Source organism: Clarias gariepinus, chromosome 8, assembly GCF_024256425.1.
Source record: "Clarias gariepinus isolate MV-2021 ecotype Netherlands chromosome 8, CGAR_prim_01v2, whole genome shotgun sequence".
Taxonomy (NCBI): domain Eukaryota; kingdom Metazoa; phylum Chordata; class Actinopteri; order Siluriformes; family Clariidae; genus Clarias; species Clarias gariepinus.
Window position 1 is genome coordinate 13176798 of NC_071107.1, and position 15440 is coordinate 13192237.

Genomic DNA, 15440 nt, shown 5'->3' on the forward strand with positions numbered 1-15440 from the left:
CCGTTAGAGTGTGTGTGTGTGTGTGTGTGTGTGTGTGTGTGTGTGTAAGAAGGTGAGAGGAGGAGGGGTGTGTGTGAGTGAAGAAGAGAGGAGGAGGGGTGTGTGTGAGTGAAGGAGAGAGGAGGAGGGGTGTGTGTGTGAAGGAGAGAGAAGGAGGGGTGAATGTGTGTGATGTCCAATGACACACACACACTGAATCAGTGCAGGCTGACACAGAGAGAGAAAGAAAATGGATCTTTAACCTTTCTGTTACGAACCGTACACGCTACACCGTTTAGCGCTTCTATGTACCGCCTACTTTCAGGACACTATTGGTGGATGTGCCTGTCAATCATCGTTGGTCATCTGTGACGTTGTGAGGTCTCCGCCAATTGCGATCTGCTCCGATGCACTTAAAACGGAAGCGGCAACGGGAAGATGTCAGCTGCTTGACTTGGCGTGTCACTGGTTGTGTTGTGTTGTTTTGTCCGTTTTCTGCTACTACTTTAAATGCTTACGAGACTTCCGTGAGAGTTGGTAGAATGATCTGTGTAAAGTTTGTCTCTGGTGACATCTGTGTTCTTGTTAAACGAGTGCCTTTGACACTTTTAGCCCGCCTAAGCTCCACTTAAACTAACTGCTGTCTTTCAGACAACAGAGACGTGGAACAGCCTAGTAAGTCACGTGACACACACACCTTGCACGTACACTAGTATAGTGAAGTGCGCTAAATATACTGAAACAAAAATATAAACGCAACACTTTTGTTTTTGCTCCCATTTTTTTATGAGATGAACTCAAAGATCTGAAACATTTTCTACATACACAAAATAACCATATCTTTCAAATATTGTTCACAAATCTGTCAAAATCTGTGATAGTGAGCACTTCTCCTTTGCCGAGATAATCCATCCCACCTCACAGGTGTGCCACATCAAGATGCTGATTAGACAGCATGATTATTGCACAGGTGTACCTTAGACTGGCCACCTGTAAAAGGCCACTTTAAAAGGTTCAGTTGAATCACACAGCACAATGCCACAGATGTCGCAAGCATTGAGGGGGCGTGCAATTGGCATGCTGACAGCAGGAATGTCCACCAGTGCTGTTGCTCGTGAATTGAATGTTCATTTCTCTACCATAAGCCGTCTCCAAAGGCGTTTCAGAGGATTTGGCAGTAAATCCAACCAGCCTCACAACCGCAGACCACGTGTAACCACACCAGCCCAGGTCCTCCACATTCAGCATGTTCACCTCCATGATCGTCTGAGACCAGCCACTCGGACAGCTGCTGAAACAATCGGAGTGCATAACCAAAGAATTTCTGCACAAACTGTCAGAAACAGTCTCAGGGAAGCTCATCTGCATGCTTGTCGTCCTCATTGGGGTCTCGACTTGACTCCAGTTCTTCATCGTAACGGATTTTGACAGATTTTTAAACAATATTTGAGAGATATGGTTATTTTGTTTACGTAGAAAACGTTTCAGATCTTTGAGTTCATCAAAAAAATAAAAAATGGGAGCAAAAACAAAAGTGTTGCGTTTATATTTTTGTTCAGTATATGTATTTTTGTGTTTTTTAGTTAGAGTAAGTTCAGGGCGCATTTGCGCTGAAGACTTTTCTTTTCATATTTTTGTTTGCTCATTTAGAGGACCGGGAGGAGACAGTGGGGGTTCTTTTTGTTATATTTATTTCTTTGATTTTTATTAGCGCCACTTCCAGTTCCCTCTCCCGTTTGTCTTGGTTACACAATTTATTATTGTTTATTACTTTTGTTTTCTTAAATATTTGTAAATATTCATGGTTTTGGGAGCAATAAATCTTTTGCGGTGCTAATTTGATTGTCCCGTGTTTCTCTTGCCACATACTTAAGCTTCTTCCCTTGGTCATCTCAATGTTACTCCTTTTTAAATTCCTAGACAAAATTTCCATTAAGGGTCGTAACACTCTCTAATGCGTGTGTTATAATAAACAGTACACATGTGCGATACTCATACAAACACAAAATAAAAGAGGCTTTCCATGCACACACGTTGTCACAGTGCTATAGTATACAGTACATGCGCACACGGATGTTAATTATACCAGTGAGAGACGCACACTAAGACCGAGCAGAGAAGAAGATTGCCCATAATTCTGCACTACAAGAGAGAGAAAAACCACTGGCTCAGTTGTGATCATGTGACGCTTGACATCAAAATGTGATACGTGATACTTGGTACTCGTAAACCAAGACTTGCTGGTTTTTTAAGTCAAAATGTATTAAAAATCTTTGCTTGTCTTGCAGAACACTTGCAAACCAGGTATTAAATAAAGAACACCTGTATGTTGTTAAAAATACAATGGCTATGTTCACATTACAAGCCACCTGTCTAAATTCCACCTGAGTTAAAACATGTCATAAGTTCATGTGGCCACTCATTCATTTCAAACAATGCATGCGATTTTTGCAAAAATATGCTTGTGAATTTGCTTTAGAAGAAGAAAGAAAGCCAGATGCCTCACTTTAGCTGTTAGATCAGCTATTGCTGCTATAAAATCCCCCCCAAGGTCCACCCCCAGGTGCCGGTGTTGACAGACGACAGTGACCTCCCAACGCATGCGCAGCTGCATGAATTCAAATCTGTCTGTTTTCATTCAAGTCACGTGACCATGCATCAGTGATCTAGAACCACATATATGCAGGTTAAGTTAATTAGCGTTCCCAAATTGCCCGTAGTGTGTAAATGAGTTTGTGAGTTTGTGTATGTATGTGTGCCCTGCGGTTGATTGGCACCCTGTCCAGCATGTACCCTGCCTCATGCCCTAAGCCTCCTGGGATAGGCTCCAGGCCCCTCTTAACCCTGAATAGAGAATAAAGCGGTATAGAAGATGAGTGAGTGAAATTGTATATATTCTATGTATTTATATGAGTTCTCGTCTCTCATTTTCAGTCCGTACCTGAACCTGATCAGTTTCAGTGGAATGTTTTAAGCCACCCAGTGACCTATGAATCATTCATGCAGTAAGAAACATCTGCAGATAATAAAAGATGATCAGGCTGGTGATTAGTATATTGGTGATGCTAAATGCTGAGTGGTTGGACCAGAGGGCAAATGAGGTTGCTGCTGAGGTTCACATTTCTTTAATTTTATATACATAGTTACATTTTTATAAAAAAATAAAAAATTATGGATGGCTGAAGACTTTTGCACAGTAAGATACATACATACATGCATACACTTACCGTCAGATGTTTATATAAACCTTACCTACATACAGTTGTGTTCAAAATAATAGCAGTCCAACATCAGTAAACAGATTAATAATTGTTTTTGGGAGAAATTATATTTCTTCATTGTGAATATTTTACTTGTAGGTGTAGTGGAGTAATAGAAAACAACGGACCCAACAGTCATGACTTGCATGCACCTGATTCTGTGTAATTGAATCATTAATTGGAAAGGGCATGTTTAAAATAATAGCAGCATGGAATTCAATTAGAGAGGTTAATTATTCTGTAAAAAAAAAAAAAAAAAGGTGTCAAACAATTTTAAGGATAAAAAAATTCAAGGATAAATGCAGAAAAGGTTGACCTGTGCATTTCTCTCTGAAAATAAAGTGGGTCGTTCTAGACATTGTTCAGAAGAACAGCTTACTTTGATTTAAAAGTTGATTATAGATGGGAAAACATACAAAGGAGTGCAGAAAATGATATCAAATGCTTTAAAATGGAGACCAAAACCAGAAAGCTATTAGCAAGAAGCCCCCGCCAAGTCCCACTGTTAAAGAAAATACGTGCTGAAGAGGTTACAGTTTTCCAAAGAACAAATTGACTGGCCTAAAGAGAAATGGTGCAATATTTTGTGGACTGATAAAAGCAAGATTATTCTTTTTGGGTCTAGAGGCCGCAGACACTTTGTCAGGCGACCCCCAAACACTGAATTCAAGCCACAGTACAGTGTGAAGACAGTGAAGCATGGAGGGACAAGTATCATGATATGGGGATGCTTCTCGTGCTATGGTGTATATATCTTTATATGGCAGTTTCTTTATAAGGCAAACTTGCAGTGCAGCCTTTAGGTTATGTCAATAAAGGACTTGATTAACAGTGGATATAGATAGTTTTGTACCTGTTTCCTTCACTGTTTTCACAAGGTCCTTGTCTGTTGTTCTGAAATAAATCAAATCAAAGTATGTTAATCTCTGACAGAATACCTCTTCTTCCTGAGCAACAAGATGGCTATACAGTATGGCCCCATGGTGTTTATACTTGTGTAGTATTATTTGTACAGATGATTGTGGTACCTTCAGGCATATGGAAATTATTCCCAAGGTTAAACCAGATTTGAGAAGGTCCATAATTATTTGTCTAAGGTCTTGGCTGATTTATTTTGATTTTCCTATCATGTCAAACAGTGAGTCACTGAGTTTGAAGGTATCCCTTAAAATGCATCCACAGGTACAACTTAAATAGACTCAAATGGTGTTAATTAGCCTAGGTGAAGGTTTTTAAACTTTTCATTTTCCGAATTTTTTGTGTCTGCAAACGTGTGACCCATCATATTGCTCAGGAAGGAAAGGTATTCTGTCTCCTAGAATCATGATGCAGTGAATTATAAGTGAAATATTCTCTAAACAATTGTTGGAAAAATTACTTATGTCATGCATAAAGTAGATGTCTGACTTGCCAAAACTTTAGTTGTTAAAATTAAATCTTTGGAGTGGTTGAAAAAAAAATTAGTTTTAATGCCTTTTACCAATGTGTGTGTGTTAATAAGCTATCCATGCTCATTTTAGACAGTTACTGTAGGTGTGCATTGAACAGTTGCCACTGTACTAGACCTACTAATTGACAGACGGGTAAACCTTCTAGGCACTATACTGTATGTGACAACATCCTATTATGAATCCACTAAAATTCCATTATGTTACTCCAAAAGAAGTCTTGTCATGGTTAAGGGCTGTCAGGTTTACTGTATAAGCAGCAACCCAATTACAGCATGAATTGAAGAAACAGGAAGCTGACATAAACCCATACTACTTACTGTTACCTCCTCCTGCTTTAACAAAAATAGAAAAATTGATTTGCAACCAAAAAGAAAAACTTTAATAAAGAGGCAATTTATTAACTGCTTTCATGAGGAAATAATAAGATGGCTGTAGATGCAATTATATAATCATTTGTTGAAATAGCAAACTTTCTAACATTAGATCAATGTTAGCTACATTACTAAAGAATAGCTAAAGAATTTGAATTAATTGATTTATTTGCATCACAAAAAGTACTATGGACAAACACTAACAGAGAAATACTCAGTGAGTGCTCTTATTCCTCTCTTTTCTGTTTAAATTTCTTTCTCTAATCTTTTCTTTCCTGGCAACCTTATTTGAATTTTGCGTATGTGCTGGTTTTAAACAAAGACTATCGCGCTGTGGCCAGAATGGATTCATTGCTGAGTTAACCTCATGTTGTGTTCCGGTCAAAACTGACCGATTTACAGGTTTTTTCTCTACAAAACGTGCAGTAAATTTTATCCATTTCTCATGGGTTCTGTGAATTTGGTCATGGCATTTCAACACATAAAATAAATGAGAAATATATTTGTATCGAAATGTGTGTTTTATGGGAATTTTTCTACACTCATGGTGTTCCTGGTCAAAAATGACCATTTCCAAAAAACAAATAGGCGAGACTACAATTAGTGTATAAAACAGCAAGCACATTTCTACACTCCTTTCCCACACCTCAACATGCAGGTCTCTTTGAGCAGACACACACACCATTTTTTTTTGGCTTCCACGGCAACCTGCATGTAAACCTATCGACAACATACTGTAATTATTATAATTTTTTTTGCAAAATTTTCAACAATTGTACAACTTTTTTGCAGCTCTGGTATTTACAGCTTTTTGAGGCCTTACTCACAGTTCAGTCTTTAGCACGATGGCTAAAAGATATACTGCACGTGTAATTATATTGGGGGGGGCTCCAGTGTATGGGTCAAGCATTATACTGTAGTTAAGTTTTCCCTGTGTACATTTGGGCTTTTGTTTTCAATAAATAAATAAATAAATCCTAGCGGTCAGTTTTGTCCAGGAACACAAAAGTTGTTATTTTGTGCTACAGTATAATAGGTTTACCTTGTTAAAAAAAAGTGAGTATTTCAGTAAAGTACTCTGTGATAGTACAATACGTTTCATCTTAGTATTTGTTATAGTCAAAATAATAACTTTTTCCACTAAAATAATGAGTGGTATGAGCTCAGGTAAATGAGGCCTGCAGGGCATACACAGCAAATACAAGTTCACAACGTGTAATGTTCCCAAAAGTTGAAGTTCATAAAAAGATCTAATACAACATTAGATGATAATATAAGTAATATTGTGGATTTGTAATTAAATAAAAGATCCTGGTCAAAAGTGGCTGGGAACATTATCAGTGTAAGCCAAAAACGAACACATGAGGGTTAAAATGTTTTTTTTTTTTTTATTGTAATGTGTCTTGGTCAAGTAATGAAAATAATGCCTTATTTTTGACATGAGTACTGCATATGTATTATTTTGTCAGTGTTATGTGGAGCTTTGTTATAAGAGCTTGTGCAAATAATGTATCTATGGATTATAAATAAGAATTAAAAGGGCCTTTTGGAGTGCAGGGAGCACTACTGAATACCTTTTTGACTCTGCTATGGCCTCAGCCATCTTCTATGCAGTGATTTGCTGATACAGCAGTATCTTCACCACAGACAGGAAAAGACTGGACAAGCTGATAAAGAAGGCCAGTTCAGTTTTGGTGATTCCCCTGGACAATGTACAGGAGGTGAGAGAAAGGAGAATGGTACTGTAGCTAAACTATCATCATTGCTGCAGAATGACTCTCATCCACTGTATAAAGGGGTTTAACCTCTAATACAGTAGCTCCTTCCATGACAGACTGTTAAGTTTCTGAAGAAGCAATATCAAAGTTCTTTTCTTCCTGCTGCTATTAGACTGTACAATCAGAGCTGCTCCTACTGATCCGCTCACCATAACATGCGCATTATCATTACATATTGTTGGTGCAATATACTGTTGTTACAATATCCTAAATTTTACAATATATTTTTATTTAATATCTTAAATATAGTGAAACTATCTCACAATATAGTTACATTTTAAACTTTTGTGCAATAACACTTTTTTTGAACTGTGCAAAATTATGTTACCTAGTGCAATGTGATTGTAAGTGTGTAACTATTGTAGTTTTCCCCTTTCTTTTGTATTTATACACTGTATTGTGTATACATTTTTGTTTGTGATCAAGTTTGTTTTTCTTTTCTTTTGTATTTATACAGTGGTGTGAAAAACTATTTGCCTGATTTCTTATTCTTTTGCATGTTTGTCACACTTAAATGTTTCTGCTCATCAAACACATTTAACTATTAGTCAAAGATAACACAAGTAAACACAAAATGCAGTTTTTAAATTATGGTTTTTATTATATAAGGAGAAAAAAAATCCAAACCTACATGGCCCTGTGTGAAAAAGTAATTGCCCCCTGAACCTAATAACTGGTTGGGCCACCCTTAGCAGCAATAACTGCAATCAAACGTTTGCAATAACTTGCAACAAGTCTTTTACAGCGCTCTGGAGGAATTTTGGCCCACTCATCTTTGCAGAATTGTTGTAATTCAGCTTTATTTGAGGGTTTTCTAGCATGAACCGCCTTTTTAAGGTCATGCCACAACATCTCAATAGGATTCAGGTCAGGCCACTCCTAGTCCTAGTCTTAATAACGTAAACCTTCATTTAAAAACTGCATTTTTGTCACACACACCCGTTCTGCGACCGGCACTAGGACCCGGAAGTAGTACGGTCGACAAACAGGAAGCATAAAAGGAGCCAAGATGGCGCTTCACATTGCTCAGTCATTGAGTTTCGCCCATGTCGGTTCAGATCATCCGTCTGCCATTACGTGAGTACTCACTTTCTTGGGTTTACTTTCTGATTCGAGTGTGTGTTTGTATTGCGCTGGTTGAATTTGTGTTCTTCCCTTGCTCTCCCTCCGAGAGAGTCCTTAGACTAATTCGCGTGGTTATCCTGCCTACTCGCTAGCTTCCGCGTTTGGGTTTACCATCCACGCTACAAAGGGCTAACCGCTAATCGCTACGTCTTCTGTTCAATCCGGGTTAGTTCATGACAGAATGACTGAGCCACGAGCGGTAAACCCAGCGGATCACTCGCACCTCTACGATGTGGTGAACCGGCACGCTGAGCTAATCGACAAGCTAACCGGGGAGCTTGCTACTCTTCGCCGGAGCGCCCAAGACGTCGCGGCCTTGCGCCGCGAGGTGGCGGAGCTTCGGCGGGAGAACGCGGCTCTCCGCGAAGCTGTTACTAGCGCGGCTAACCGGCCTCCCGTCGCGGTGGTTGCAGCTCCGCCCCCCTCCTCTTCTCCTTCAACTTCTGATGTGTTTATCTCCCTTCCGGATAAATGGGACGGCACGGACGAGAGGTGTAGTGTTTTTTTAACTGCACTAGATCTGGTGTTCGAGTTTAATTCCACCAAATACTCCACAGATCGATTGCGCATTGCACTTCTCGTTTCGTTGCTATCGGGGCAGGCAGCTGAGTGGGCCACGGCAGTCCTTCGTTCCGATTTAGACACCGCCCATTCATATAAGGAATTTACACGCCAGCTAAAGCTAACCTTCGAACATCCTGCGAGCGAGGTGGAAACTGACACCAAGCTATACCACCTGCGGCAGGGGGAATCGTCCGTGAGCCGCTATACAGCTGATTTTCGCACTCTCGCCGTCCAGACCACCTGGGGAGAAGCTCCGGACATCCTACTACGCGGGGCTGGCTTCTAGGATCAAAGATGAACTAGCCGGGCGAGAACTTCCTTCCACGCTGGAGGGGCTGATTCAGCTCGCTCTCCGGATCGACCAGCGCCTTCTTTCTCGTCCGAAGCCAGCCCCGAGGACCCTGCCGCCTGCACCCACCTTCGCCTCCACCACTCAACGACCATCGAACCCAGCCACTTCCATCACGTCTGAACACATTGGTTCTCAACCTCCTGCCGTGGTTAACACCGGAGCCGGGGAACCCATGCAACTAGGACGCGCCTCCCTGACCGCTGCAGAACGAGAACGGCGCTTCAGAGAGGGGCTCTGTGCGTATTGCGGATCAGCTGAGCACCACAGAGCCGTATGTCCTCGTCGCCCGGGAAACGCCCAGGCCCGGTGAGCGATGGGAGCAGCTCACTGGGCCATCTTCACCTCTCTGCCACGACCTCCAGCGTCTCTCGTCTCACGGCCCAGGTACACCTCCAACTTGGCCACAAACGGGTCCGAAGTACTGCGTTCATCGATTCCGGTGCCGCAGGTAACTTTATTGACTCTAACTATGCCAAAGAATTGGGGGTAAAGATCGAGGCGTTATCCCAGCCGGTTCGGATTACGTCTGTAGACGGTCGCCCCCTCTCATCCAGCCCCATTACTGCTCAGACTCAACCCATCACCCTCATCATCGACCAGCATCACGAATCAATCCAGTTTCACCTCACCTGCATTTCATCACCTCCCATCATCCTTGGACATCCGTGGCTCCTCCAACACGACCCCCTCATCTCCTGGACACAGAACAGGATATTACAGTGGGGGCCGACCTGCACCGAACTCTGTCTACGGGCACCGGCTGGGACGTGTTCTAGGGAGTCCGAGGCCCCCGACGTCGACACCAACGCCATCCCCACCGCATATCGGGACCTGGCTGAAGTATTTTGTAAGAAGCGTGCCACACACCTGCCTCCTCATCGCCCTTACGACCTGGCCATAGACCTTCAGCCGGGTGCCTTTCCACCCCGCGGCCACCTTTACTCCCTATCCACCACAGAGACGCAGGTAATGGAGGAGTATGTAGCTAACGCCCTTCGTCAAGGCACCATCCGGCCCTCCTCCTCACCCGCCGCCGCGGGGTTCTTCTTTGTGAAAAAAAAGGGCGGTGAACTTCGCCCGTGTGTCGACTATCGGGGGCTTAACAACATCACCATCAAGAATCGACACCCTTTGCCTCTTACTAACTCAGCCCTGGACGCCCTCTCTGGTGCCACCATCTTTACTAAGTTGGACCTTCGGAGCGCCTACAACTTGGTGCGCATCAGAGAGGGTGATGAGTGGAAGACGGCTTTCATTACACCTACAGGACACTATGAGAGTTTGGTGATTCCCTTCGGTCTCTGCAATGCACCCGCCGCCTTCCAGCAATTCATCAACGATGTCCTCCGAGACATGCTAGGGCGGTGGGTATTTGTTTATCTAGACGACATATTAATCTATTCACGCACAGTCGAAGAACATGTCCAACATGTCAGGGCGGTCCCAAAGAGATTGCTCGTCCATCAACTGTACTGTAAGTTGGAGAAGTGCGCTTTTCACGAGCGCTCCACCACGTTCCTGGGTTTTGTCATCTCGCCCCCAGGGTGTGGCCATGGACCCGCAGAAGCTGGAAGCTGTGCGTCATTGGCCCCTACCCAAGACCCTCAAGCAGCTTCAGCGATTTCTCGGGTTTGCGAACTTTTACCGTCGCTTTATTCGGGACTACAGTACGGTTGCAGCACCCCTAACCGCCCTGACTCGCCCATCATTCCATCATTTCACCCTTAACCCGGCCGCCATCTCCGCCTTCCACGAACTGTGTCATCGATTCACTACCGCACCAATCCTTCTTCACCCAGATCCAAACCAACCTTTCGTTGTGGAGGTGGATGCCTCGGATGTGGGCGCCGGGGCCGTCCTCTCCCAACGAGGTCCAGACCAGAAACTACACCCGTGTAGTTTCTTCTCCAAAAAGTTTGACTCCACTCAGCAGCGATACGGGGTAGGGGACCGCGAGCTGTTGGCCATAAAGTGGGCTTTGGAGGAATGGCGTCACTGGCTCCAGGGCGTCAGAGAGCCGTTCATTGTCTGGACCGACCACCAAAATCTCATTACTATCCGAAACATGAAACAACTCAACCCCAGGCAGGCGCGGTGGGCATTATTTTTTGAACATTACAATTTCCATCTTTCCTACAGCCCGGGATCCAAGAACACCAAGGCAGATGCTCTCTCCCGACAACACGAGGAAGACGTCCCCCGGGCGGACCCCGCGCCTGTCCTTCCTGCATCAAAAATCATCGCACCACTCTACTGGGATTTGGAGACGAGAGTTCGCCAGGCGCAGACCAGGGAGACCGAACCGGCAGGTGTGCCACCTGGACGACTCTACGTGCCACAACCCATGCGAGTGGAGGTTCTTCAGTGGGGACATTCATCGCCACTCTCTGGACACCCGGGCACTCGTCGCACCCTCCAATTCATTCAGCGCGCCTTCTGGTGGCCATCGATGAAGAAGGACGTCGACGAGTTCGTCCAGGCGTACCCTGTGTGTGCCAGGGCCAAGGACAATAACCAGCCAACGCCAGGGGAACTCCAACCACTACCCGTTCCACGTCGGCCCTGGACACACATAGCCGTCGATTTCATCACGGGCCTGCCGGTCTCCGAGGGAAAGAACACCATCCTGACCATCGTCGATCGGTTCTCCAAGGCTGTGCACCTGGTGGCTCTCGCCGGACTCCCGTCAGCCAAAAAAACAGCCGAGCTGATATTAGAACACGTAGTCCGCTTGCATGGGTTCCCGAAAGACACCGCCCCAGTTCACTGCCCGGTTCTGGAAGGCCTTCTGCCGTCTGATCGACTCTACCTGCAGTCTATCCTCTGGGTATCACCCCCAGACCAACGGTCAGACGGAGCGGACCAACCAACAACTGGAGCGCTACCTGAGATGTTTCATCGCCGACCGCCAGCGCTCCTGGGCCCGCTACCTTATCTGGGCGGAACTATCGCTTAACCTCCACACCTCCTCGGCCACTAACCTAAGCTCATTTGAAGTATGCCACGGTTTCCAACCTCCCATGTTCGAACACCAGGAACCGGAGGTTGACACACCGTCAGCCCAACAGTTGGTCCGCCGGTGTCGGCGGCTCTGGCGACAAGCCAACCACGCGATCCAACAGGCCAACGCCCGCTACGCCATTCAACATCGCCGCCGACACCCTCCGGGACGACTGTACAATGTAAGTGACAAGGTATGGTTGTCAACTAAGAATCTTCACCTCCACACAGAAACTAGGAAACTCTCACCCAGATTCATCGGCCCCTATCGCATCGCCCTCCGGATCAATCCTGTCACCTACCGGCTCCAGCTGCCTGCGGCGCTCCGAATCCATCCGGTATTCCACACCTCTCAGTTGAAACCCTTCACCACTTCTCCCATGATTCCACCCGCCCCCCCTGCTCCCCGGATCATTGACGGTGGCCCTGCTTACATCGTACGCCGGATCCTTGATTCGCGACCTAGGGGCCGAGGCACCCAGTACCTGGTCGACTGGGAAGGCTACGGTCCCGAAGAGCGATCTTGGATTCCGGCCCGGTTTATTCTCGACCCTGAACTCATCAGGGACTACCGTCGTCGGGTATCCTCCACCCCAGGACCGTCAGGAGTCGGTCCTGGACAGGGGGGTACTGTCACACACACCCGTTCTGCGACCGGCACTAGGACCCGGAAGTAGTACGGTCGACAAACAGGAAGCATAAAAGGAGCCAAGATGGCGCTTCACATTGCTCAGTCATTGAGTTTCGCCCATGTCGGTTCAGATCATCCGTCTGCCATTATGTGAGTACTCACTTTCTTGGGTTTACTTTCTGATTCGAGTGTGTGTTTGTAGGGCGCGGGTTGAATTTGTGTTCTTCCCTTGCTCTCCCTCCGAGAGAGTCCTTAGACTAATTCGCGTGGTTATCCTGCCTACTCGCTAGCTTCCGCGTTTGGGTTTACCATCCACGCTACAAAGGGCTAACCGCTAACCGCTAATCGCTACGTCTTCTGTTCAATCCGGGTTAGTTCATGACAATTTTGTGTTCAATTATGTTATCTTTGACTAATAGTTAACGGTTTTTGATGAGCAGAAACATTTAAGTGTGACAAACATGCAAAAGAATAAGAAATCAGGAAGGGGCAAATAGTTTTTCACACCACTGTATACTGTACTATTTTATGTTAATAATTTTTATCGTAGAAATTTCTCCACTGTGGGATAAATAAAGGTATATTTTATTTCATGTTATCTTATTAGAGATGTTGCTCCTTGCTGCCACCATATTGCTGGTCCCAATACAAACAGAAGGCGGTCATTAAAGCTTAAAAGTGATCATGAGTCTTGCTGTGTGGTGAACTGGCAAATTCTCTTTGATGGAAAAAAAGATACAGTTCTGTTTAAACTTGTAATCATTAAGAGTGAACTAAACTAAATTAAACAACTAAACTAAATAAACTTATCCATTTAAAAAATTTTTCTAAAAAGTATATGTATATGTTTTACCCATCTAACGCTTTATCATGGTTACAGTCACAGTGGATAGCACACTTGGAGGATTGGCAGTCCATTACAGGGTACCATACAAACAAATTAACCCACTCATTTACACCTACGTCCAATAAGAGAACAGACTGATCCATCTACAGACAAGTAGAAGGAACCTGGAAAACAAACATTTAAACAACAAGACCATAAATCCATGAACTAATCCATGAACTCGCCCCATTAGTATTAATCAAACCAACTAAGCAAGTGGCTCATTTGAAATGGTCATGCTGCCAGACAGCATTTTTTTACACTTGCACTATGGTACAATACTCATACTCCTGCCCTAAAGAGAGCAACCTGTAACCTCGAGCGAAAGAAAAACTTAAATTAGAAGTTTTTTGAATTGCGTACAGTAGCTGCTGCTAGGGCTGAGCATCTGAGCTGCCTGATAGCAAGAAACCAAAACAATCCCAGGTTTTTATTTAGTACAGTGGCTCGACTAACAAAACCTAAGATGCCTGCAGAGAGTATCCCATTACAGTTTAGAAGTGCAGACTTTATGGACTTCAATAAAAAAAACTGATAGTATCAGGAAGAAAATAATGGAAGTTCAACCTCTAACAGCATCTCATGATCCAGTCCAGTCTAAAGCTTCACATTCAGTTTTTCAGTGCCCTACAGGTAAAGGACAGGAAGAGCTATATAAACTTATCACCTTGGCTAAATCAACAACGTGCTTGTTAAATCCAATCCCACACAGATTTTTTTTTAAAAGTGATGCGGAGTGCCACTTTTAAACATTATTAATTTTTCATTATATCTACGTCCCTAAATCTTTCATGGCAGTTATTAAGCTTTTTCTTAAAAAATCTAATTTAGAGCTGAATAAAAATAACAGATTACAGACCGATTTCAAACCTTTCATTTATATAAAAAATATAGGAAATGTAGTATCAGCCTAAATATGCACATTCTTGCAAAAAAACAATATCCTTGAAGAATTTTAGTCAGGTTTCAGGCCGCATCATAGTACAGAAGCTGCACTGGTTAAAATATCAAATAACTTATTTTTAGCTTCGGACCAAGGCTGCATCTCAATACTTGTCTTACTTGATCTTAGTGCTGCATACGACACTATAGATCATAATATTCTCATAGATTGCTTACAAAACCACATAGGTATTCACGGACAGGCATTAAAATGGTTTAGATCCTACCTGTCGGATCGATACCATTTTGTATATGCAAATGAAGGAACTGTCCGGTATAATGCCAGTGAAATATGGGGTCCCACAAGGTTCAGTTTTAGGACCTCTGCTGTTCTCAATACACATGCTCAATATACATAGTTTCCATTGTTACGCTGATGATACCCAGTTATACATTTCAACAAAACCAGACGAAACACCCAAGTTGTCTAGACTAACTGAGTGTGTCCAGGATATAAAAGATTGGATGTAAACTTTATTTTATTAAATTACTAGAAAAGCTAGTTCATGCATTTATCACCTCCAGACTGGACTATTGTAATGCATTACTAGTCCAGTCTAGAGTCCTGCATCCTCAATAAACAAGCTAAAGTTAGTCTAAAATGCAGCCGCCAGGGTTCTCACTTGATCTAAAAAATATGATTATATAACCCCAATATTATCATCCCATTATTACTGGCTAAATGTTTAGTTTAGAATTAATTACAAAATAGCATCACTTACATACAAAGTTTTAAATGGTTTAGCTCCCACAGCCAGTCTTCTGATACGTTACAATCCACCGTGTTCCTTAAGATCACAAAACTCCGGACTTCTGGTAGTTTCCAGAATATTAAAATCTGCAAAAGAGGGTAGGGCGTTTCCATATTTAACTTCAAAACTATTTGGAATAGCCTTCCAGACAATGTTCGGCGCTCAGACACAGTTTCCCAGTTTAAAAGTAGACTTAGGACGCATCTCTTTAATCTGGCATACACATAATTCATCCCATAACCTTATACATCTATCCTGAATGGCAACTACGCTAATTCTCTCTAAATCTGTTCTTTATTTTTTTTACCCATCCCGAGGCATCTGGAGATTGTGCCAGCTTTAGTAGACA